This window comes from Apodemus sylvaticus, chromosome 2, assembly GCF_947179515.1.
Source record: "Apodemus sylvaticus chromosome 2, mApoSyl1.1, whole genome shotgun sequence".
NCBI lineage: Eukaryota > Metazoa > Chordata > Mammalia > Rodentia > Muridae > Apodemus > Apodemus sylvaticus.
Genome location: NC_067473.1, coordinates 11946670 through 11971244, shown reverse-complemented (window position 1 = coordinate 11971244; position 24575 = coordinate 11946670). Strand labels below are relative to the sequence as shown.

At 37.3% G+C, this 24575-nt stretch overlaps 1 protein-coding gene across 3 annotated transcripts in view; it reads right to left on the bottom strand.

Annotated features, from left to right (window-relative positions):
- The window catches only part of Cd36 (CD36 molecule), a 91026-nt gene extending 67725 nt beyond the window's left edge, over nt 1-23301 (bottom strand). For all 3 annotated transcript variants that reach the window (XM_052173115.1, XM_052173125.1, XM_052173119.1), the window contains exon 1: nt 23180-23301. The gene's annotated coding sequence lies outside the window, so the exon portion shown is untranslated. The remainder of the gene's footprint in view (nt 1-23179) is intronic.
- Nucleotides 23302-24575: the final 1274 nt, after the last annotated feature.

Sequence of the window (24575 nt, the reverse complement as noted above, 5' to 3'; positions counted from 1 at the left end):
GCCAGTAAATGCCAGCAAGGAACTTTTGTAAATATTCAAAATCACAAAAGAAAAAATATTCAAATAAAAGTCTTTATTCTCCTGCGTTTCACTCGCTCCACTCCTGATTTGAGGAGAGCCTATATTCTAAGTCTGTTCAGTCATGGTTTTCTAAAATCTGTAACATAAACTCCTAGGGAATTTTTTTTTTATCCTTTCCTATTAACTTTTTGTAGTTGCCACAGTTTAGTTATTTCAAAATTACCCTGACACACCACATGGACACGAGGCTCCAGACGTTCATAATCTCGAGAAAGTTTCCCAGAAATCAGGCCAGCATAGGCAGTGCGAGGACAAGAACACTTCTCCGTGTGGAAACTGCTCCTGGCCTTTGCCCCCAGGAGGCTTTGTCCTGGAGGCTCTCCTATTTCTCAACCCAATTAGGCAATAAGGAACAGCAGGTGGCCTACTCGGTCATAGAAGGGATGCTGATCATCCCAACACCAAGCATGAGCTGATATGTGTTGAGTTTAATTGAGTTCATGCCACTGGCCAAATATGTAGATATCTGAGCAAATTTTCAGAAAAAAAGACAACTAGGGAAATAACATTGTAAATAAAAAAATTAAATTCCACCTAAATGTAATCTTATGGTCTTCCCTCTCCAGAGGCTAAGTAAAATTAAGGCTACTTTTGCGTTTTAAAAGTCTCTGTGCATGGACAGAAAGGAGGTGGAATAATTGTGTAGTGTACTGACTGACATTCGAATAATTGCATCAGTCTTATGCCTCTATGCATAACTTGAAAAACTGTAATAATCCTTTCAGAAGCATCTTTGATAAGAGGCCTAAGTTGTGATATTATACTAATAGTTAGCCAAGAGCCTGCTTTCTACGTGTTAGAGAGCATTCCAGAAACAGATGCATCATATAAAATAATCTTACCAGTGCTTGAAGATAGTACAATTTTCTCAGTCATTCAAGTAGCAAAAGTGATTCTCTGAAGTTGGGGAACTTACAAAGGTTTTAGTTGAGCTGAATGACACATGTGAAATGCTTATTGCTCAGTTCTGACTTTTCCTCTATATCATACTGTTACCAAATCTGCCAACATGAAACAATGTATAAAAAGACGACCTTTTTATAGGTGGCCTTTACAAGGCCCTTACATGACACCTGCAACAATGTTATACATTATAGAAAATAATAACCTTACTTAAACTAGGAAAATAAAATTCTGTCTAAACTGAAGTTATTGTTGCATGACTTAATACACTTTCAGATCTTTGCATTTGTACTTTCAAAAACATTAAACTACTCTAAAGAAAATAATTGTTATGTTTTAAGGTTTTGAAATAAAATGAAGATTCAAAAAAGGAATTAACTACTTGTTTGCATTGCTCGGAGAACCAGAATGTCCCTCCTGACAAGTGGAATGTGAAACAGTAAGTTTACTTAGACCAAGGGAGAGCTGTAATGAATGCAAAAAGTGTCCTCATTGTCACTGGCAGGACAGAACTGTCACGAGGAGTGTGTGTGAAGACAAATGTCATTTAAACAAAATGAAATTTCAGAGCATAAACTCAGGTCTGCAATAAGATGAACTTATTATACTCTACATTTTATCTTACCAGACACCACCATTCTACGTCATTCAAAGTAATTTCTATTATCATTGATAAGACACTTTAAAATATTGATAGATCGACTCATTTTACCTTTAAAACTCAATCCCTCTTTTTCTCAACAGGTATTACATTTTTAAGAGTAGGACTATAGGGCAGGCATTTTCTAAATCCAGTACTACTGTAGCCCTTTGTCCTCATGACAGGTGTTTTGTACATGGTAACCATCTTTTCCTTGATTTAATTATACAATCTTTCCAGGGCATTGAAAATAATTTTAAGATCTAGTTGTTCTAGGACTTGGCAATAAGCCAAAATGCCTGCTTTCTTTACCTAGCCAATGATACTCCAGTGTTTTGTACTCTCCAAGAAATACTTCTGCTCTGAGATTCCCATAGCCACCCACTGAATGAAAGACACGGGCAATTTGTCTTCAGGTGACATTACAATGGTTTTCAATTTCTAAAACCTGAATAGTAACATAAGATCTGTTTCTTGGCTCCACCAAAATCCCTTTCCCAGTTTTCAGATTCATATACATTTAATTCCAAAAGAGATGGAAGAGAATAAGGGAGACAAACCTTTAAATTAATACCATACTCTCTTGGTTTGAATATGCTTAGCCCAGGGAGTGGCACTATTAGAAGGTATGGCCTTATTAGAGTAGGTGTGGCCTTTCGGTAGAAAATGTGTCACTGACAGTGTGGGCTTGTAGACCCTACTCATAGCTACCTGGAAGTCAGTCTTCTCCTAGTGGCCTTCAGATGAAAAAGTGTAACTCTCAGCTCCTCCTGTACCATGACTGCCTGGATGCTGCCATGCTCCCACCTTGATGATAATGGACTGAACCTCTGAACCTGTAAGCCAGCCCTAATTAAATGTTGTCCATACAAGAGTTGTCTTGGTCATAGTGTCTATTCACAACAGAAAAACCCTAATTAAGCTATATGCAATAGCATATTTGAAAGGGTAGGAAACAGACATGTGACTTGGAAGTTAACTAAGAGAGAGGGAGATCAACAAGCACTGTAATCTGACAAAAACACTCACAGAAACACTTAAGCCTTAATGAGTTCAAGAAGATTAGTGGGACCTAAGTAGGAGGAAGTGAAACTATGAGTCAATAAAGGTTAGTGCTGAAATAAGATCTTATGTGATTGTATTAGCATAGCAGTTGATGGGAGTGGGAAAGGCAAGGCAACTTCTGAAGCCTTGCTTGATTTAAAGGCTCACAACTATGGGTACAGGGAAACAGACTACAATCAGGTCACATAGGTGGGTGTAGGAAAATGAATAAGATCAATCATTAGACACAACAATACTTGACTACAACCCAGTGTAAATCAAGTTCTGGAAACAACAGAATTGAAAATCGGGACCAAGTTTTCTGATTAACATGGCATACTTAATGCAGCATTTATTTTCATCTTTGCCTGAAATTCTCACTAAGATGCAACTAATACAATTCATAGAAAGTTGAATATACATTTTTCAAAGATGTAGATGATAAGGAACAAAAACTGAGACAATATTTGAAAGGAGATGTAGAAATGATTAGCTCAACTAAAAGCATCAGATTGAAAGCCCCTCACCTCAGACAGAAAGACTATCAGAAGTCAAAAGAACATGCCAAATCATCTTAGCAAAGACAATGAATGAGCGAAGAGAGAAGCCATGCAGATCAGGGTCGAAGTTATTAATCTTTAGGAAAAGTCTTAAACTCCAGATCTCTCAAACCATCAACATGGCCTGTCTATTCTCCTTGTGCACCTTACCAAAAAGACCTGAGATCCCTTTTTTTAAGCCAGACACTGACATAAGAACAAGAGGCTAAGCTTGTTAGTGTTACAAATGAGATTGTGTCTAAAAGAAACACATGGGCAATTCTACATTATTACCCCTTCTCTAGTGCTATTTGCTGAATTCTGCCAAACTGCAGAACTGAATTCTGCTCACTTTAGGATAGCTTTGAGGATAAAGAGAATGATACGAGAAAATTCAATCCTTTCTGCAATTTTTTAATTTTTTAATTGTTTTTTGTCTTTTTTATTCGATATATTTTTTATTTACATTTCAAATGATTTCTCCTTTACAGGCCCCCCACTCCCCAAAAGTCATATAAGCCCCCTTCCCTCCCCCTGTTCGCCCATCCACCCCTTCCCACTTCCCTGTTCTGGTTTTGCCCTATACTGCTACACTGAGTCTTTCCAGAACCAGGGGCCACTCCTCCGTTCTTCTTGTACCTCATTTGATGTGTGGATTATGTTTTGGGTATTCCAGTTTTCTAGGCTAATATCCACTTATTAGTGAGTGCATACCATGATTGATCTTTTGAGACTGGGTTACCTCAATTAGTGTGATGTTCTCCAGCTCCATCCATTTATCTAAGAATTTCATGAATTCATTGTTTCTAATGGCTGAATAGTACTCCATTGTGTATATATTCCACAATTTTTGCATCCATTCTTCCATTGATGGATACCTGGGTTCTTTCCAGCTTCTGGCTATTATAAATAGGGCTGCTATGAATATAGTGGAGCATGTATCCTTATTACATGCTGGGGACTCCTCTGGGTATATATGCCCAGGAGTGGTATAGCAGGATCCTCCTGAAGTGAAGTGCCCAGTTTTCTGAGGAACCTCCAGACTGATTTGCAGAGTGGTTGTACCAGTTTTCAGTCCCACCAGCAGTGGAGGAGTGTTCCTCTTTCTCCACATCCTTGCCAACACCTGCTGTCTCTTGAATTTTTAATCTTAGCCATTCTGACTGGTGTAAGGAGAAATCTCAGGGTTGTTTTGATTTGCATTTCTCTAATGATTAATGAAGTTGAGCATTTTTCAAGATGCTTCTCAGCCATCCGAAGTTCTTCAGGTGAAAAGTCTTTGCTTAGCTCTGTACCCCATTTTTAATAGGGTTATTTGGTTTTCTGAGGTCTAACTTCTTGAGTTCTCTCTATATATTGGATATTAGCCCTCTATCTGATGTAAGGTTGGTGAAGATCTTTTCCCAATTGGTTGGTTGCAGATCTGTCCTTTTGATGGTGTCCTTTGCCTTACAGAAACTTTGTAATTTTATGAAGTCCCATTTGTCAATTCTTGATCTTAGAGCATACACTATTGATGTTCTTTCTGTTCAGGAACTTTCCCCCTGTACCGATGTCCTCAAGGGTCTTCCCCAGTTTCTTTTCTATTAGCTTCAGAGGGTCTGGCTTTATGTGGAGTTCCTTGATCCATTTGGAATTGAGCTTAGTACAAGGAGACAAGAATGGATCAATTCGCATTCTTCTGCATGCTGACCTCCAGCTGAACCAGCACCATTTGTTGAAAAGGCTATCTTTTTTCCATTGAATGTTTTCAGCTCCTTTGTTCAGTATCAAGTGGCCATAGGTGTGTGGGTTCATTTCTGGATCTTCAATCCTGTTCCATTGATCTGCCTGCCTGTCACTGTACCAATACCATGCAGTTTTTAACACTATTGCTCTGTAGTAATGCTTGAGGTCAGGGATACTGATTCCCCCAGAATTTCTTTTGCTGTTGAGAATAGTTTTAGCTATCCTGGGTTTTTTGTTATTCCAGATGAATTTGAGAATTGCTCTTTCTAACTCTATGAAGAATTGAGTTGGGATTTTGATGGGTATTTCATTGAATTTTATATTGCTTTTGGCAAAATGGCTACTGTAACTATATTAATCCTGCCGATCCATGAGCATGGGAGGTTTTTCCATTTTTTGAGGTCTTCTTCCATTTCCTTCTTCATAGTATTGAATTTCTTGTTATACAGATCTTTCACATGTCAACCCAAGGTACTTTATATTGTTTGTAGCTATTGTGAAGGGTGGTATTTCCCTAATTTCTTTCTCAGCCTCCTTATCCTTTGAGTATAGGAAAGCTACTGATTTGCTTGAGTTGATTTTATAACCCACCACTTTGCTGAAGCTGTTTATCAGCTGTAGGAGTTCTCTGGTGGAGTTTTTTTGGGTCACGTAGGTAGACTATCATATCATCTGCAAATAATGATAGTTTGACTTCTTCCTTTCCAATTTCTATCCCTTTGACCTCCTTATGTTGTCTAATTGCCCGAGCTAGTACCTCAAGTAAAATATTGAAAAGATAAGGAGAAAGGGGGCAGCCCTATCTAGTCCCTGATTTTAGTGGGATTGCTTCAATTTTCTGTCCATTTAGTTTGATGCTGGCTACCAGTTTGCTGTATATTGCTTTTACTATGTTTAGGTATGGGCCTTGAATTCCTGTTCTTTCCAAGATTTTAGGCATGAAAGGATGATGAATTTTGTCAAATGCAAAGCTATAATAATATTCATTATTTGAGAATTTTATATATGCACACAATATATTCTGGTCACATTCACTGCGACCTACTCACTTGTACACCTGGGAATCCCATCAAAATACTAAACTGGAAAGCATGGTATATGTGCAGAGGACCTGGTACAGACTCTGTGCATAGAGCTTTAGTCTTTGTGACTTCCTCATGTTTATATAAAGGGCCTTATTCTCTTGGCTTCCTCTGTTCTCTGGCTCATACATTCTTTCTGCCTCCTGTTGCATGGGGTTTCCTGAGATATAAGGAGAGGGATTTGATGAAGACATCCCACTTAGGTCTGAGTGTTTCAAGGTCTCTTACTCTCTGTCTGGAGGAGGTTCTTTATATTTTATCCATCTTCTGCAGGAGGAATCTTCTCTGCTGATAGTTGAATGAGGTTATAATCCAAGTATAGCATTTTATCATGAGAAGTCATTTTATTGCTACATTTTGTTTTCCTTTTATAGAGAAGTATTACTTGATTTTACCCTAGTTCCCTGGTCCATCTTGTCCCAGGTGTCAAGTAGTATCAGATATGGATTCCATCTTGAGGAGTGGGCCTTGAATCAAATCTGATATTGTTTGGTTAATCCACAAGCTTTATGTCACCACGGTCCTAGCATACCTTGCAGGCAGTACATCATTGTAGATAAAGAAGTCTAGTTTACTGTTTACATTTCTTCTTTGAGAACATGAACAGTAGGTCTTGAACCAACAATACTGGAATATCAAGCATGAACACTCTATATAGGAAACTACTTGGTATTTCTAGTTTATAGAGTTGTGTAACTGTTGTCTTAAACAATGGGGACTTGCTATTAAGTGGTGAATAGCAATTTATTATTCTTTTGAAAATGCTATACATGCGTACTGTACAGCATTTACATAATTTCTGCTCAACATCCCTCCATCCTTTTCCTTCCATGGCTACTCCCATTCTCAGGTAACTGACCAATATGAGGAAGGAGACTCAGATTCTTTAGATCATAACCATGGTAGGGTTGGGAAAACCCAAGCAGGTGATCCCACTGCCATGCACTAATCAGTGGTGCTAATTGGTTTAAGTGTGTTTTTTGTTAAACCATAAAGGGAACATTAAGTAAGGAGAAAGATTTATTGAAATTTTGCAACTGGGATTTTAGCTGTAGTGCCTCTGCTTGCTATACATACCTAAATTTCATATTGTATGTTTTATTATTTTATTTTGTAGATGAGTGTTTTGTGTGCACATATGGAGTTTGAAGGAATGTATGGTAGGTATAAGATCAAAAAAGAATACATATATATATATATGTGTGTGTGTGTGTGTGTGTGTGTGTGTGTGTGTATGCATATAAAGTTTCCAAGGAATAGGTTTTAAAATAAATAAACTTTAAAATATAGTAACTATCAATGTAATTGTATATTAAAAATAGAAACAAAGACTCATTGATTTGGACCACAATAAAGCAAATAACCACAGCATTAATATGTTGTGCATGTAGCATTTAGGACAACTGCCTCATTTTATTTAAGAAGTAGAAGTATCCTATCAGAAGTTAATTTTTCTTGTTTTTTTAATAATTTTTTTATAGAAAAACTGCAGATTTTTATTTTTATTTGTTCTTTCTTTATTCACTTTACATCCCACTCACTGATCCCATCCCGGTCACTCCATCCCACAGTCCTTACCCCCATGTCCCCTTTCTCTTCCTCTGAGCAGGTTGGGGCACCCTGACAATATACCCACCACCCTAGCACTTTAAGTTTCTGTGAGGTTGTGCACATCCTCTCCCTCCAAGGCTAGACAAGGTAGCCCATCTCAAACATATCCCACAGACAGGCAACAGCTTTTGGGATAGCCTCTATTCCAGTTTTTTGGGACCCACATGAAGACCAAACTGCAAGTATGCTACATATTTGGCAGAGTCCTAGGTCCAGCCCATATACCTTCTTTGGTTGGTGGCTCAGTCTCTGAGAGCCCAAGGGTCCAGACTGGTTGACTCTGTTGGTCCTCCCATGGAGGTTCTACCCCTCTAGGGGCCACAATCTTTCCCGTTCTACAAACTGCATTTTCAGTGTTAGCAAAGAGTTAAAGAATGAGAACAAATATCACACTTCCTGGTTCTGTAATGAGAGAGACAAGAAGTCGCTGTGTCAGGGTCTAACTAATGTCTGCTTTATTGTGTCTTCAACCCAACTCAGTGTTGGCCCACGATTTATAATGACCCACGATACATGTAGGGCTTTTCCTACATATAAGCCACCAAAAAGTCAATTTACTTTTCTCGAGTCCAATTCTAATTCTCAATTCCAATTCTAGACCAATTTCTGACACTATTGAAATTGAAGATAATCTCGAATAAATCTGGATTTAATTTTGGGCAGTTGTTTTACATGACTTTAAAGTCACCAGTTCTGGTTTGTATTATTTGCTAGATTATTATAGCTACCCTTGCCTTATTCCTCCACTGGTTTTCTGTAGTGGACACTCTGACACACCAGTCATAGTGGCAATGGTTTCTGAAGTTGCATCTAATACCACGTGGGCTGTTGTTGTCCAGAAATGACTGACCCTGTACTTGGTCCTGAGAAAGCACTATATACACAGGTGGGCTTTTTTGTTTTTTTTTTTTTTGTTTTTTTTTTTGATGTAACTCCAACCATTAGAGTATCCATCTAGAGCTTCCATCTTCTGAGTATGTTTTCAGTGAAAGCCATGAAGTTTGATTATATGCACGGAGACACACCATATTACTTTTCCTTGCCTCTTTGTACAACCTTGGTGCTTTGTCCTAAAAACATCTCTAAACTCTTCTTTCTGGAAATGAACTTGAGATCTCTTTTTCTATGGCTGCTTGGTGAATAAACCCCCTTTAATGAACACAGCATTTCAGTGAATGATATACTAAGTAATGGGTAAAAGCCTAACTTTGGTACCACTGCCTACATAAAGGGATGGCCTCAAACCCTTTATACTTAAACATCCATCACCAAGAAACACATCCTTCCAGGCTTTACATGCTAGGTCACAGCCATGGTCACATTTTCTTGCTATTTTTTGCTAACTGTTAGTGAATTGGGTTTATAGTGTTAACTTGATTAATTTGCTAGACTAGATGTGGGAACTCAGGAATGCTTACCACAGTTGCCAGCTTATAAGAACGGATATAATGCATGGCATGAATGAGGAAACACATAGATGTGGATAAAACAAGAAGACCTACTAAGTTTCCATGCTGTGATATTTTTTTTAATTGTTATTTAAGTTTAAAAGAGGCTAGAGATATAGCTCAGTGGTATAGCGCTTTTTTTTAATTTCTTTTATTTGATATAATTTATTTACATTTCAAATGATTTCCCCTTTTCTAGCCCCCCCCCCACTCCCCAAAAGTCCCGTAAGCCCCCTTCTCTTCCCCTGTCCTCCCACTCACCCCTTCCCACTTCCCCGTTCTGGTTTTGCCGAATACTGTTTCACTGAGTCTTTCCAGAACCAGGGGCCACTCCTCCTTTCTTCTTGTACCTCATTTGATGTGTAGATTATGTTTTGGGTATTCCAGTTTTCTAGGTTAATATCCACTTATTAGTGAGTGCATACCATACCATGAGTCACCTTTTGAGTCTGGGTTACCTCACTTAGTATGATGTTCTCTAGCTCCATCCATTTGCCTAAGAATTTCATGAATTCATTGTTTCTAATGGCTGAATAGTACTCCATTGTGTAGATATACCACATTTTTTGCATCCACTCTTCTGTTGAGGGATACCTGGGTTCTTTCCAGCATCTGGCAATTATAAATAGGGCTGCTATGAATATAGTAGAGCATGTATCCTTATTACATGGTGGGGAATCCTCTGGGTATATGCCCAGGAGTGGTATAGCAGGATCTTCTGGAAGTGAGGTGCCCAATTTTCGGAGGAACCGCCAGACTGATTTCCAGAGTGGTTGTACCAATTTGCAACCCCACCAGCAGTAGAGGAGTGTTCCTCTTTCTCCACACCCTCTCCAACATCTGCTGTCTCCTGAATTTTTAATCTTAGCCATTCTGACTGGTGTAAGATGAAATCTCAGGGTTGTTTTGATTTGCATTTCCCTAATGACTAATGAAGTTGAGCATTTTTTAAGATGCTTCTCCGCCATCCGAAGTTCTTCAGGTGAGAATTCTTTGTTTAACTATGTACCCCATTTTTTAATAGGGTTGTTTGGTTTTCTGGAGTCTAACTTCTTGAGTTCTTTATATATATTGGATATTAGCCCTCTATCTGATGTAGGATTGGTGAAGATCTTTTCCCAATTTGTTGGTGGCCGATTTGTCCTCTTGTGCTATTTTTAGGTCACATCACAAGTCTAATTATATAGAAACTCCTCAAATATACTGACTTGTGGTTTGTGAAGACATTTGCATGAACATAATTGCATGAATTTATGCTGAAAAGAATGCTAACAGACCACTAAAACACTGGCTCTGTACAAATTCTCCTGGAAGACAAATGCAGCCTCTCCCAGAAATGAGGAGAGTCTTAGCACCTACTATCAGCTAGATGAGGACAGAGAAGTTTTTAAAGCTAACATGGGTACAGAAATGTGAGGCAAAATTATAATTTCTGTGACTTGACTTGATGCAGAGGAGTACTAGTTTATATGGCATATATTAGAGGCAGAGATATCAATGAAGACAACATATACAAATAGAAATGCTTGTATCTTAATGTCTTATTTTACAGAAAGATTTTCTATTCTCATGAGAAAAGTCCGATTTCCCATATCTTGCTTTGTTTCCACAACCTTAAAACCACAGGATACTTCCATGCTCATTTTGAAAGGAGATGCTGAAGTTAGAGAATTTATTTGAGGTCATGAAGCAATTGTGCTACAGAAATACCTTTTAAGTTCAAAGACAGCCCATACCACATATTCACAAGATTTACCTTTGAAAATAGCCATAGGGGAAACAATTTTGTAAAGCTTTTAGAGAGAGAATTATAAAAAGGAAAGAAAATGTACAATTTCACATTAAGAAAGAAAACATCTCTGAAGGAACAGGCACCAGAATTCAAAGAAAAGAAATAGTCTTTAAAGGATAGTAGATTTGATGAGAGGAGATAGACTATAAAATAATGAACTTGTTTCAATTTGTGAGCACACATTTTCTAGTACGACAAAAGGAAGAAAAGACATTAGGGGCAGAATGTGTAATTTCAGAAGCAGGAAGAGGGTGACACATTTGTAAAACTGACAAGAAGCTAGCAAAGTGCGTGCCAGACAGAACTGTGTGCCCCTTGTGCAATATGCTGAGGAGATTGAACTTTATGCTGAGAGCAGAATAGCACTATTAAGTAATTCTCAGTAAAGAAAGTCAACAGGATACGAGTTTGTAATTCTGAAGGGGATATGAAAAGGAGACAATAGGGAAGATTATTCACCCAGCATTAATGCAATAATACCAAAACCACATGTGGTCCTGAACTGAAACATGTCGGCAGTTTTAAAAAGTACGTTGTGCTTAGTGTAGACAGACTGTGGATTACCTGGAAATGTGCTTCATGCTCAACGTGACAACAAAGAGAGCTGTAACATCAAAAAGCAAACTTCAAGGGTCATTGTCATGTGAGACATGCTTTTCCTACCCACGTCTGAGGACACTTTGAGATATAACAGCCAAGGTAGAGAAAAAAGTGGCAACAGGAACCATATAAGAAATGAAGCAACAGTCTCAGTAAAAGCAGTTAAAACACTAAAGGTCAAAACAAACAGAGATATTAGTACTTACCATACAGCAATTCTGTGTATTTGACAGACAGTGTAAAACTAACATTCATCTGAGGTAATAAAAGTTGACTTCAAGGATTCAGTTAGAGTTATGACATGAATAGCACCCTTATTCTTCCATTTTCTTAGTTTGGGTTAACAGGGATAGAATTAGCTAAAAAAGCTTAACTTCAGTTTGTTGCAGAACAGGGACGGGAGTTTAGTGTCTCAAATATAACTTGCTATAACTTCAAGGTCTTGGGGGGGTGGCAGTTAATCGGAGATAGAGGAGGTAAGAGTTTGGAGAAAACATCAAGAGACAGAGTCCCTCCCAAGGCCAGAGACCAATAAGCAGGGGATATGCATCATTGTGTTTATACCACCTGGGATCTGGAAACATATTCAGACCTTCTCCAACCTCCAGGGGAAGCAGTGAATGCTATTACATAGACTTCTGGCTCCATAGCAAATGTTTAGACCATCTTATCAGAGAAAGGGTATACAATACATAAATACTTCGTGACTATTTAAATATATAGGATGAAAGAGGGAGAGATATAAGAATGAAAGCAACCGAGCAGTGCAAAACAAGGAGATTCTCCAAGAAATGACAAGGCCAAATGTACAGGTGAAAACAGCTTTATTGATTGAAGGAAAAGGCTGTTAAGACACTGGAGAAATGAAGAGTAGACATAAGCAAAGAAATTTGCATAGTTATCTAAAAGTACTCAAGGTATTTAAAAACTCATCCACAGAATTAATTCCATAAAGGAAATTTGTATTTTTTTCCAGTTAAAATAACTCTTTAATGCAAAACTAGGCATACAGAATAATCTTTGACCACCAAGAAAGTTTGCATTTTTTATTGTAGTAACACTGCAGGCAGTAATATTAATCAATGGATATATACAAATAATAGTAACTATATGTAAATCTGTGCTGAAGTAAAAGGACTCCAAGAGTAATATGTTATTTTCCCTAATCACTAATACAAATTTATGTTTATTTGCAATGCATGCTATATATTGCTACTAACAAAATGTCAACTGAATAATCAACATATGATTCTTTAATATAGTATTGAAACAATCAGAGTAAAGAATTAAAAGGGCAATTATGGATTGTATTGGATACAAATAAACATATGACCTAAGCATCACTAACATTTAAATGTATTTAGTATATACACGGCATGTCTAAAACACCAACAAAACACACACACGTACATGCACACCAATATGAAACTCTAGGAGGAGTCATCAGATTGTATTTATGTAATTATGGAAATGTGTGATAGACTATAAAAATCAAGCAAAAGAAGGCATAAAGTTGAGAGAGTGTTAGAGGGAGTCAGAGAGCTTAGAGGACACAAAGGGCACTGGAGAGGGGAAAGGGAAGGAGAAAAGGATGCAATTACATTTTAATTTTTTGAAGTTAAAATGAAAAAGTAATATTTTAAGATCACTATACCAGTACTGTGTTCAATAAATAGTTATGTTAGTTAGGTTTTATAAAATAGAGTCACAATAGAGACTTTAAAGCAGCAGAGAAGAACTTCACCCTGGGAGAGGATAAACCTTGAATGGAAAGCATGAACATTTCATTGGTTTAGATGTTATCATCAAAAAATAAAATAAAAGGCAAGCTATGGAGTTTAATCAAAATAGCTTTTGATAGAATGCAATAAATATAGAAGTAAAAAGCAAAATACTATTGCCTTTGCACCAGCTTTATTATACTGTTGAACAGTGTGAGTGTCTTAAAGTCATATAGTGACTGATCATCACTTGTGCCTCTTAAAAATCACACGCGTAGCAAAACAATGGCACTTCCTGTTGAAATACTCAGTGTATTTCACTGAGTATTTTGTTTTGTCTATCTTATGGGCTACGGAGGAAATTATGAAGCAACTTTCTTAGAATCTTGCTAAAACCTTGTAGCCATTGTGTTTTATATACAGACGTCATAAAGTTTGTAGAGTGTTATGGAGAAGAGTCAACTCATGAGAGCTGACCTAGTCCTATGAGAAGACAAGGTCTGGCATTCACAGCGAGACTTTCATGCTCTTCTCTAGATAATAACTCTCTGAGATCATAATGAATAAATACTAAAAAAAAAACCACTTACAATCATATGTAAACAGAGGGTAATTATGAACAGGTAAGCCACAGAAGAGTCACTATGACTCTTTCTCAACACACTATGACAAGTGCTTCCTTATCAATTACAGCTTTAGCATCATTCTAGTCTTCTCTCTGCCTAGAGAAGATTAAGACAAACATAAAATTGCCTATCTCGCCTTCTCCTTCAGCTCCCCACCTTTGTACTCCTTCCCAAATTTAGCACCTGCAATTAAATTCCATCATTTTTTATTTATTGCAGAGATTCTGTTATTGTTTGGATGTTAATGGAACCCAAAAGCTCATGTGCTGAAAACATTATCTTATGAATTAGTGTTCCAGCTGGGACACTTGAGAGGTGTTTAAGACAGGAGGGCTCTAAATTCATGAATGGATTAATACATGCATGCATTCATAATTCAAAGGGATATTGTGAAGGCATAGAAACTTGAGAAGACAGAATTAGTAAGAAGCAATAAACTGGTTTTCTCTTCTCCCTTTCCTGTGTCTCTTTCTCTGCACATTTGCTCTAGCAAATTAACCTTTTTAAAAATTCACTTTACCTCCTGGTTGAGAACCGCATTCCTGCTCTCTTCCTGCTTCCACACTTACAAATTCCACCCCTTAGAGTACCACCCCATGCTCTGCCTCACTGAACATCCAAAAATAATGGAGCCTCTGCAGCCTCAGACTAATGACATCATCTCCCTTTAACTTGATAAACTCGGGTATTTTTTTTTTTAGTGATGGAAAAAAAATCACTCAATGCAACTTCTCACTGGGTCACTGTCACTTCCACATACTATATTTTACCTCCTTGTAATAATTAACAAGTTCAACCACAGCTGTTTTCTGGTAGTCAGCAAAGACAGTGCTGATACTTCCCTAAGTATACTTGACTCCAAATGCCCTGTGTGTTGAGAATTTTCAAGAAATCGAAATGTGCCTTCTAAGAAGGAAAGCCCTGGTCAAAGAGGAAGAGTGGTGTCAGGAAATCACCAGGAGGTCACTAGGAGAGAGGTTACTTACTCAGGGGCCATACAGCACCTTCGAGCTTTTTCAAGGTTCTGTTTCAAAAGAAGGACAGAAACTGTTCACCTATACCAGCAAGCCATCACTCAAGGGAGAAGCCCTGGGCACAATGTTAAGATATTCTATTATTCTTATAGAAATGTCCATCAGAAGAGTATAATATGGTTTGAGAACAAAAGATCCTTCCAGCTAATAACAAGCAAACTCATAATAATAACTTTTGAATCGCATTTCAAGAAGAAATAGACAGATGGCATATTTGGAAGAAATTAAAATCTTTACTAATCTGTGTCCTAGTAAACACAGGTACAAATTTCTGATTTTTAAAGCAACAGTGACAGTAATCTTACATTATAATTATGATAATGACTTTAAAGCAGGCATCAAGAGTACCAAGGTCAGTCCTCCAATGTTCACTGGTTTTTGAGAAATAGAATACTAAGCCTAGCTTGGTTTAATCCAGTGTCAAATCAAGCTGTGCTTTCTCACTGCCTTGGGTCCTATATTTATTTTCCAATCCCTAATAGCTTGGAAACTTTTAAAATTAACTCGACCTCTGATCATGACTCTCCTCGTGTGATGCATGTCCTTCCCTAATCTTATCTTGCCCTCAACCCTTTGCCTACATAGCAAGCAACTGCTGGGCAGACATGCCTGCAACCCAAGCCACATTCCGATATGTCTCTCCTCACTGGAAGATTAACACCAAGCACACAGACAAATACCGTGTTAAACTTGTTTGCTCTTATTTTCATTTTCTGGTTCTGTGGCTTTTATTGTACCTTTTAAGTTATTTCTTGTTTAAATTGGAAGAATATGTTTGAACTTTACATTCCCGTCATTGCTTGGAATTTACTTTTTACTTTCTTTTTCTAAAATAATATTGTTCATTTATTTTTCATTGTAGGTGTATGAGCATTTTGCCTCTATATATGCCTGCACAGTATGTAAGTGTGTGGTGCCCACACAGGCCAGAATAGGGCACTGGATCCCCTGAAATTGGAATAACAGACAGTTGTGAGCAACCATGGAGATACTGGCAATAAAGCCCTGGTCCTCTGGAAGAGCAACAAGCACTCTAAACCAGTGACTCAGCTCTCCAGTTCCTGAACTATTACTTTTTAAAGATACAATGTCCTTCTGTTATTTACACTCAAACTCCATGATGATGCACCTTGTCTCAGCCTTCACAGTACTGTGATTACAGAAATTAATTCATTCATTCATTACATTACTTTGAATACAAATAAGTGTGAGCCTGGGATCCTCTCCAAGTAGATCACAGGGGACTTGAAGGGTATAGTCCTAAACCATTGATTGCACGAGAATGTGACAGACACTCCCAGGTGTTGAGAGTGAATGCCAGGGAGAGCAGAAGGAGGTGCTCAGTTGGTGGGAGGAGCCATGACATACTTGAGGGCTGTGGAAAGCAAGTCCAGGTATAGGGTGGAGTGGGGCGTGGTAGGTGGCAAAGGAGATTTTTCAAAGAGATGCATAAGAAAACATACATCAGCAGACTATATAGCAGGAGAAGCATGGTTTTGGTAAGGTTTTAGTATGATGTATGAGTTTCAGAAGTACAAAATCACTAAGGAAATGGGCTTAAAAGACATCTTGGTCATGTAATAGCATCCAGTACTGCCAATTTCCTTCAGTAAATACTTTTCATTCTATCATATTTAAGTCAAGGAATAGAACAGCCATTGAATAGAACCAGTTGCAGGTAAGGCCAGAGTAAGCTGCTATCGAATCTAAGAAGGAAATGAAGAGATGACTTAGCATGTGGCTATAAGAAGAAGATATTGGAATAGGTTTCAGAAATATGGACAAGTCATGGAAAACCATGACAGCAAAATTGGTCATTGTGCAATGGCACGTTATTAGATGGGGGACTATCCCAGGTCTGAGGACTGATTAACAAGATTAAAAGGAGGTATGACTGACACAGAGGAAATGGTAGGACTTAGTGCTGTCTGAGTTTAAAATAAACACATGTTTTCTAGATGCAGAATCCTGCCTCTGTCTTTTGATCTCTCTGTTTAATCATTTAAAATAATATTAATATTTGGTACTTTTAATTCAGTGTAAAAAATTGTAATTAGTGTGTTAAATCAATTAATGGATGAAAGTCACTGGTATAAGCATTATATATATATATATATGTATATATATATATATATATATATATATACATTAACATACTAATTTTCTAGAATTACCCTATGAAATAGGTACATTTATTGCCCAATTTTACAGTACAGAAGCAGAGACACAGAGAGTTTTACTACTTTGCCCAAAACTCAGCTTACATCTATATAAAATGGTAATTAAAAGGATAATTTAACCAATCATTTAAATACTAATCAGTTGCATAATTGTTATCATATTCCATTGTGGTTATCTAATGTGGGCAAATAAATATATTTTACCTATTTGTTTATAATATAAGAATTTACAGAGTATAATTTATATGCAAAGTATAAATTATATGTTTTACTGATGGCAAGGACAGATTTATGTACAACAAGGCACACAGATTTGGGCAGTTATTTCTCACTTATTTTAATGGAAGTGCAGCCACCATGAAATTTCAGAATGGCAAGCATGCATATTGAAAGGATTTGGACAGTTTTGAGACAACATGCAGCATGCCGGCCTCTGAACTCAAGCACTAGACATAGAGATAGATCCCAGAGTAGACCTCTTAGGAAGTTGTCAGAGCTACAAGATGTAGGTCAAACAATGGTCTCAGATAAGGTCCCTGAGGAGATGGGTTGGTGCAAGGGGTAGTCTTAGATAATGTGAAAACTTGAAAAAGAATGGCGGTGGGTGTATAAAAGCACTTTAAATATCTATTAGTCTGAGTTCTTTGCAAAAGTCAGTAGACATTGCTTTAAAACTGTGTGCAGACTCATCCTCACTACTAATATTTGATTCATTTGAAGGAAAACAAATAGGGAATAGCTGAAAGTTGCTGCTGTCCCTAAGTCTTAGAAAACAAACTGAGATTCGTTTCTCTGCCATGGAAAATAACCACTAAGCATTCTCTTTTAATGAAAGACCATTCAGACTGATTCAGTTGCTTTTGTTTACTCTACAGAGCTTCTGCTTCAGAAATGCTCCCCTGTTACTATGTACGGAAGCTGTGCATGGGAGATCTGAGAAGACAAAATGCATCTTGGACACTCAAAAGGAATATTAATGACTTAGGGAAAAGAATGGGATAATTATGGTTAACTGCTTTATGCTTATCCTCCACTACAAAGGTTGTATTTTCCCTTGCTTATCCTTCTGTTTCCCAGTGTTGGTTGATAAAACAATGGTTTGCCCTACACTGTCATAGGCTGCAGGGCAAGGGTGCTACACACAAAAGCATAGAAGACAGAAGGAGTAAACTTTGTGTTATATTTCAATGGAGTTACAAGGAAACCAAGAAAGGAAATAAAAAACAGGTGATAGTTGGAGCTCTTTCATTAGTCAGCCATAGCAACTACACCCAGAAAAAGGCTGAGGAGAATGTGGCCAGGCCAGAAAGACCACTGACTGTACAAACTGTGGTCACTCACAAAATAAAAGCAAGAAAAATCACAACCAGACATGAGAAAAAAAAACAATAAATTCTCAAGAATATCTTTGGATAAACCGCAAGAAATACTAATTTCAATATTTCCATTAATTTGAACTTGAAAAAGGTACCGGTAGCAAAAGAAGTGTTGAAAACTGAGCCAGGAAGAAGGAGTGTTTATGTCTTGCCTGAAACAGGAGAAAAAAGTCTCAGACACTGCTCGCCTAAAGAGCGAACTTGTGGAGAGAATCACTGGAGAATGTTCAGTAACTATGAGTTGCCAATAAGAAGCACAGAAAAACTGTAGAGCATTCTTCTAGTAAATCATAGAATTAATTAATTTTGAGTGAATGCAAAAATGAAAGTCAATGAATAAATGTCTATAAATGATGCCACCAAATCTGACAGAAAGAAAGAAGAAAGAAAAAAGAAAGAAAAAAGAAAGGAAGAAAGGAAGGAAGGAAGGAAGGAAGGAAGGAAGGAAGGAAGGAAGGAAGGAAGGAAGGAAGGAAGGAAGGAAGGAAGGAAGAACCTATCTCAGTACCTTATGGCCAAGGGTACTGAGATAGGTAATTCTCTAACAACTTACTTCATATTTTATTCAAAAAATTTTTCACAGATCTCTGTGCTTTATGGATAATGCATGTGGATATTTTACAAAGATTGTTAAACATGAGATGGAAGAACCTCATTCTTAAATTACCCAAACAATTAATTTACTCTAACTAATCATACTCCTCAGTGAATATTTCAGATTAGAAAACCTTCAGTTAGATTTTGAAATGAGAAAGAATCTATTTAGTGGGTGCTGGTTGCTGAAATACTGCTGATTGCAGCGACCGAGGCTGCGAAGGACCTTGCCTTTATGAGACTGTCATTTGAGCCAACCCCACCTACTCTGGGCAACATGGTGCATCTCTTAATGTGTGTGCAGCCAAGTCTCACAACACAGCCCGACAAATCTCAGAACAGGGACTTAGTCAACGTTGTCTACCTTCCATTGTTCTAAAAGGTCCCTAGCACTGTAAAAGGAAGGCAGACATTCGATCGGGAAGGGAGGCAAACAACTCTGCCCCATCCCTATTTATGCTGCTCTCCTCACGCCTCTATGTATTGCCTGTTTGATCCATTTCTCAGCCAGCAGCTTGCTCCAGTGTTTGTGGGACCAGTAGAGGAAAACCGTGCAAATGCTTTCCATGTTTCCATCAGTAATGTTTTGTTTTTGTTTATTAACTACATTGGAAGGTTTTATTCTATATTAGCAAAACTGAGAATTTATGGAAAGATACCGCATAGTTATAAGAGGCCAAGACAATCTAGTGGTGTTCTATGTTGCCTAGCAAAAACACCATAGTACTCTATTAATGAATAGGTGAGTCTAGAAGACAGTAATCCCACCAAATACCGCTGCTTTGTGCTTCACCCCCGAGATCACCTCTGAGAAAGGCTGGTGTACTCATTTAATGTTTGGGGTGCTAAGCCACGGAACTACTGTACCAAAAGCTGATTCAGTTACATCATTTCTCAACTTCCCAGAATCAGATGAAGCAAGTGCACTTTATGGTGGCATTGATTACAGTTCAAACAGAGAACAAACTTTGCACAAAGGACAAGTAAAATGTAAGTAAAATGTAATCTAATTGAAATGATCTTAATTAAGTCACATTTTAAACATGATAGGATGATTAATAGTCTATTTTTGTGGCAATGGCCGTTTTCTTTTGTCCAGACAGAGACTCATTCTGTATCCCAGGATATGTGGCCCGTTAAAGTGATTGCCTCAGCCTCCAGACCAGAGAGAGGGCTTTCGGGAGTGCAAAGAACACGTCCTCTGTGGCCCAATACCCTTTTGAATTTACTTCAAAAATTTGAAAGTATAAAATTTATACTTGAAATATTTGAAAAAAATATATAACAAGGACAAAAACTAATAATAATAAGAAGAAGAATAAATATTAAAAGTTGTCCTTATCACATTTTTAAACCTTAGAAGCACGAAGGACGAAGTGGTGTATTTCCAGAGGATCATGCTCTGGTTGTTGGTGAATGCAGCCAAGTTGTCTCATATGTCGCTTCCATTGCCAGTTTTCTGTCATTTCTTCTTTCATATGGCAGTGCTTCTGTGACAAAGGTCTCTGGCCACATCACATCTTCAACTACTTAGTAGAGAATTGCAAAGCACCCAACTAAAACTGCTACGCAACTTTGCACATGGTCCATTTGTAAAAGACATAAAATAGAATTTACCCTGTTCTTCTCTTTTTAAAGAGGATATTGGAGCTGAGGGTATTGCTTCCTTGGTGGAACAGGTTTCTTAGCATGTGTACATGAAACCCAGGCTTTGATCTGTAGGGCCTTGTAAGCCCATACCTGTAATCCCAGCATTTGGGACGTAGAGAAAGAGATAAGCAGTTCCATGGCCTCCAGCTACATAATGAGTTTGAAACCAGCCTGGTATATAAGAGATTCTGTCTTGAAACAAGCAACAAATAAATGGCTGTAGGAGACTGTTAGCCCTTCGTACCTGCTTCCAGTGTCTTAGCTACTTCCGATATTTCTACACAAAACAAATGATATACTGGAACTCTTTACTGAACTTACAATTCCATCTACATTCCTGTGCACTTAGAGTTTTAGACCATTTCCTGTTTTTCACCAACTGTTTATAAGAGAAAGAATTTCAAGGACTAAGCACTGTTTCTGGTACCCAGTTGTAAAAAGTGATGCATACCATAACTTCCCTCTAAACAATGCAATCATGAAAATCACAGAAACTTACAAACACATTTTTCTCTCCATTTTCAGAAATTCCTTCTACTTAACAACATTTCCCTTTTATTCAAAAATGATTTTTTTTCTGACATAATTATCCTGATTATGGTTTCTACATCATCTACTCCTTCCCACTCCTCTCCTCCCATCCAGATCCACTTCCTTTCTTTATCTTATTAGAAAACAAACAGGATTCTAAGAGATAATAATGTAATATGACTAATTCATATAATATAAATATAAAACAGAAAGTAACACATTGGATATGGACAAAACAAACAAACAGAAAGAAGGAAAGAGTCAAAGAGAAGCCACAAGAAACAGAGGCCTACCCATTCACATACTCAGTAACCTCGTTAAAAAAAAGCTAACCTGGAAGCCAGCAATGGGGTGATTTATATCTATATATAAGGACCTGGTGGAGACCCACACAGACCCCCCAGTTTGCAGAAATTCTTAATTTTAAATTCTGTAACTTTTTTCCCCATCAAACAGAAAAAACTATGAAGGTAAATGTATAGACACTAGTAATATCTGATTAAATGTTAAAGTATTCATCTTAATGAAGAGTTGGCTCCAGAAGCAAGGTAAGCCTCAGTCATGTCAACCGTCTTACAGAATGTTCTCTTTTGCTGTCACTTGCCGAATGGCCAGCCATACACTCCCCTAAGGCACTAACTTTGCAGCACTTGAAATAGTTTTTTTTCCCTAACAACAAACAACCTTCAGAGACTTAGAACTTGTTATTTTGCTTTTCTTCCGAAGGCAAATTGTGTTACTACTATACTGTGGTGCTTGATTTCCTTTCTAGATTATCAGATCAGTCCATTACAAAGCTGTTGTTGTCCTTTCCTGAAAGGATCCAGTTTCAAATAATTAGTGCTTCTGGGTACATCATTTAGAGATATTTCTCCTTTCTATTCTCAGGCTCACAGGAGTCTCACCGATCTACAAATCCACTTGTATTATTTAGGTACACCTGAGAAGAAGGCAGGTGCCTTGTTTGTCTCTGTTTGATCCAGATTCCTTCCAACCAGAGAGGGGCACAGATGTCTAAACTTTTTTAATAACCAGCCAGAAGTAAGCAATCGTGCCCCACAGCCATTCTCCAGAGACAAAAAGCCAGTGACCTTTTCCCAGTAAAGAAACACAGCTAATTCCATTCTAAGCTTTGCCAAATAGATAGGGAAGTCAGAATGAATTGCCATTTTTGCACTAGCAGCTATTCAATCCATAAGTCAGTACATTGTTGAATTTATTTCATGAAAAGTTGAAACTTTAGAATTGTTTACATGAGTGTAATGAAGCACACCTGCAGAAAAATATCTGCTATAAAATCAAATTTTCTACCGACTCACAAAGGACATATCTGGGAAACAACAGTCAGTGTAAATTATGTGATTATCAGTGATCAATAGGTCTTTCCCATTCTTTTTGGGAGTTAACGAGCTAAGAATATGAGTTTCTCAATGCTCTAAGTCAGGAGTGACACAAAGCTAAACAATGCTTTCAGAGCCTGTAAACAAAGTCTATTCAGCCTCTTCTCTGATTTGTAAGAACTATTTTTTGCAAACTTAAAGCAAAAAAATACAAAGTCTAATTCATGATTTTAGAGTAATATGACCAAAATGTCAATATTCTGGAAGGTCTAAAACATAAACAAATTTCAATAAGATATGAAATAAGATTTAGGCATGAAATATAAATTTTGAAAATATAAAGAAACATAAAAAGAAATATAAAATTCAAGGGTAAGTCTGTTTCCACAAATTCTCAAAAAAAAAAAAAAATGAAATTCCCAAAAAGAAATCTTAGAGAACAAATTAGGAGACTTGGCAATGTAAAACTAAGGGCTCAAAATAAAATGTCCCTATCTCCTTAACTGCAAGCAAATAAACTTCTTAAGGGAAGTATTATACATTAATTATTATACCAGACAGCACACACCTCAGAAAGTTCACATAATTAATTCATAGATAACAGGATATCAACTACAAAGACACAGACAGCTACACTCCTAAATAAAAATTCTACTCACCAACTTCTTAGAACAGCTTGCTTGCCCAGTCACAGGATCTTAAGATTGGCTTCAGGGAGACTGTTGAAGGAGACACAGAAAGTAAACATAGCATTTCCACAGCCGAGCAGCTGAGAATTCTGGGAGGAGGCAAGGGGTCTCAACCATTCATTTATCTTTGAGGTTATCCTGACATCTGACAGCCATTGACATCCTGAGCATTCCAGCACTTCAGACCCACGCCCACTAGAAGATAAATATAGGTCTCTGACACCTGAGCCAAATGAAATGAAAGCCAATGTGAAAAATCACCCTCATTTTGTGCCTCAGTTGAGGAAAATAAAACCCTTAATCCTCTTCCTGCTGAAATCCTGTTATGTTCTTTAAGAAAGAGTTGCTGTGCTTATGAAATACAGAAATACTAGTCAGTTTACTTCTCTTCTGATTATCACTTGCTTTGATAGAGATAGTCTTGGGTACTTTCTTGATCAACTGTAAAAGCAGCACTGCAGTTTTTCCCCAGCCACTTGAAGCTATTACACACCAGTCCTTAAAATGTGAATGTTTATGTTTTAAGCTTGCTTAGTATGTTTCCCCCTGTTTTTAGTCATAGTTTGGTTATTTTTGTTTAACTTAATTAAGTCAGAATGTGACACTAATGGCTGTGGTGGTTAAGTTTGAATTACAGTTATTTAAAAAATCTTTTGAATATTTTTGGCAGTTGGGCTTAATATCTACATGAATTAAAGCTTGACCCTCAATCTGAATAAATCCTGTGATAAAGTTAAACTCTTATGCAATCGTGGCATGTATGCTATCAATACAGCTTAGTAAATAATCTATGTATTAAAGAATTTCTTAAACTAAGCACAACATAATCAGACCAACATACTGCTGTGATTCTTTTGAGATGATAAGTATTTTCACTTAACAATTCAATTATAGAAAGGTCTAAAAAGGTACTAAGGGGAGGAGAGGGCATAAAGTTCCATGTTTTCTATGAAACTCTGATGTAGCCAATAATACTTACCATCTGCTTGTTCAAATCATTAAAAATAATACTAATATTTTATCTACAGATCTCATGTGCAGAAAAGACCTGCCTAGCACTTTGCCACATGTGAGTGACAATCAATTTTTGTTTCCTTATCCCAAAAGAACCTTTCAATCAATTTAATAGTTATAAGGCCATTCTACGGTAAAGAAAATTAACTAAAAACTATAAATATGGCGTGTCCAGTTTCGACTGGATCTTAGTCATTGCAGGTTAGCCATCCATTTCACCTGCCCTTTAGCTTTTGTCCGATTAGTTATCCTATGAGCAATTCCAATGTTCAGTTATCTGTAGTTATCTATTAATCTATTTATTTTTGTTTAAGCAAACTTACAGAAAGCATAGAAATTTGCTGATACCACT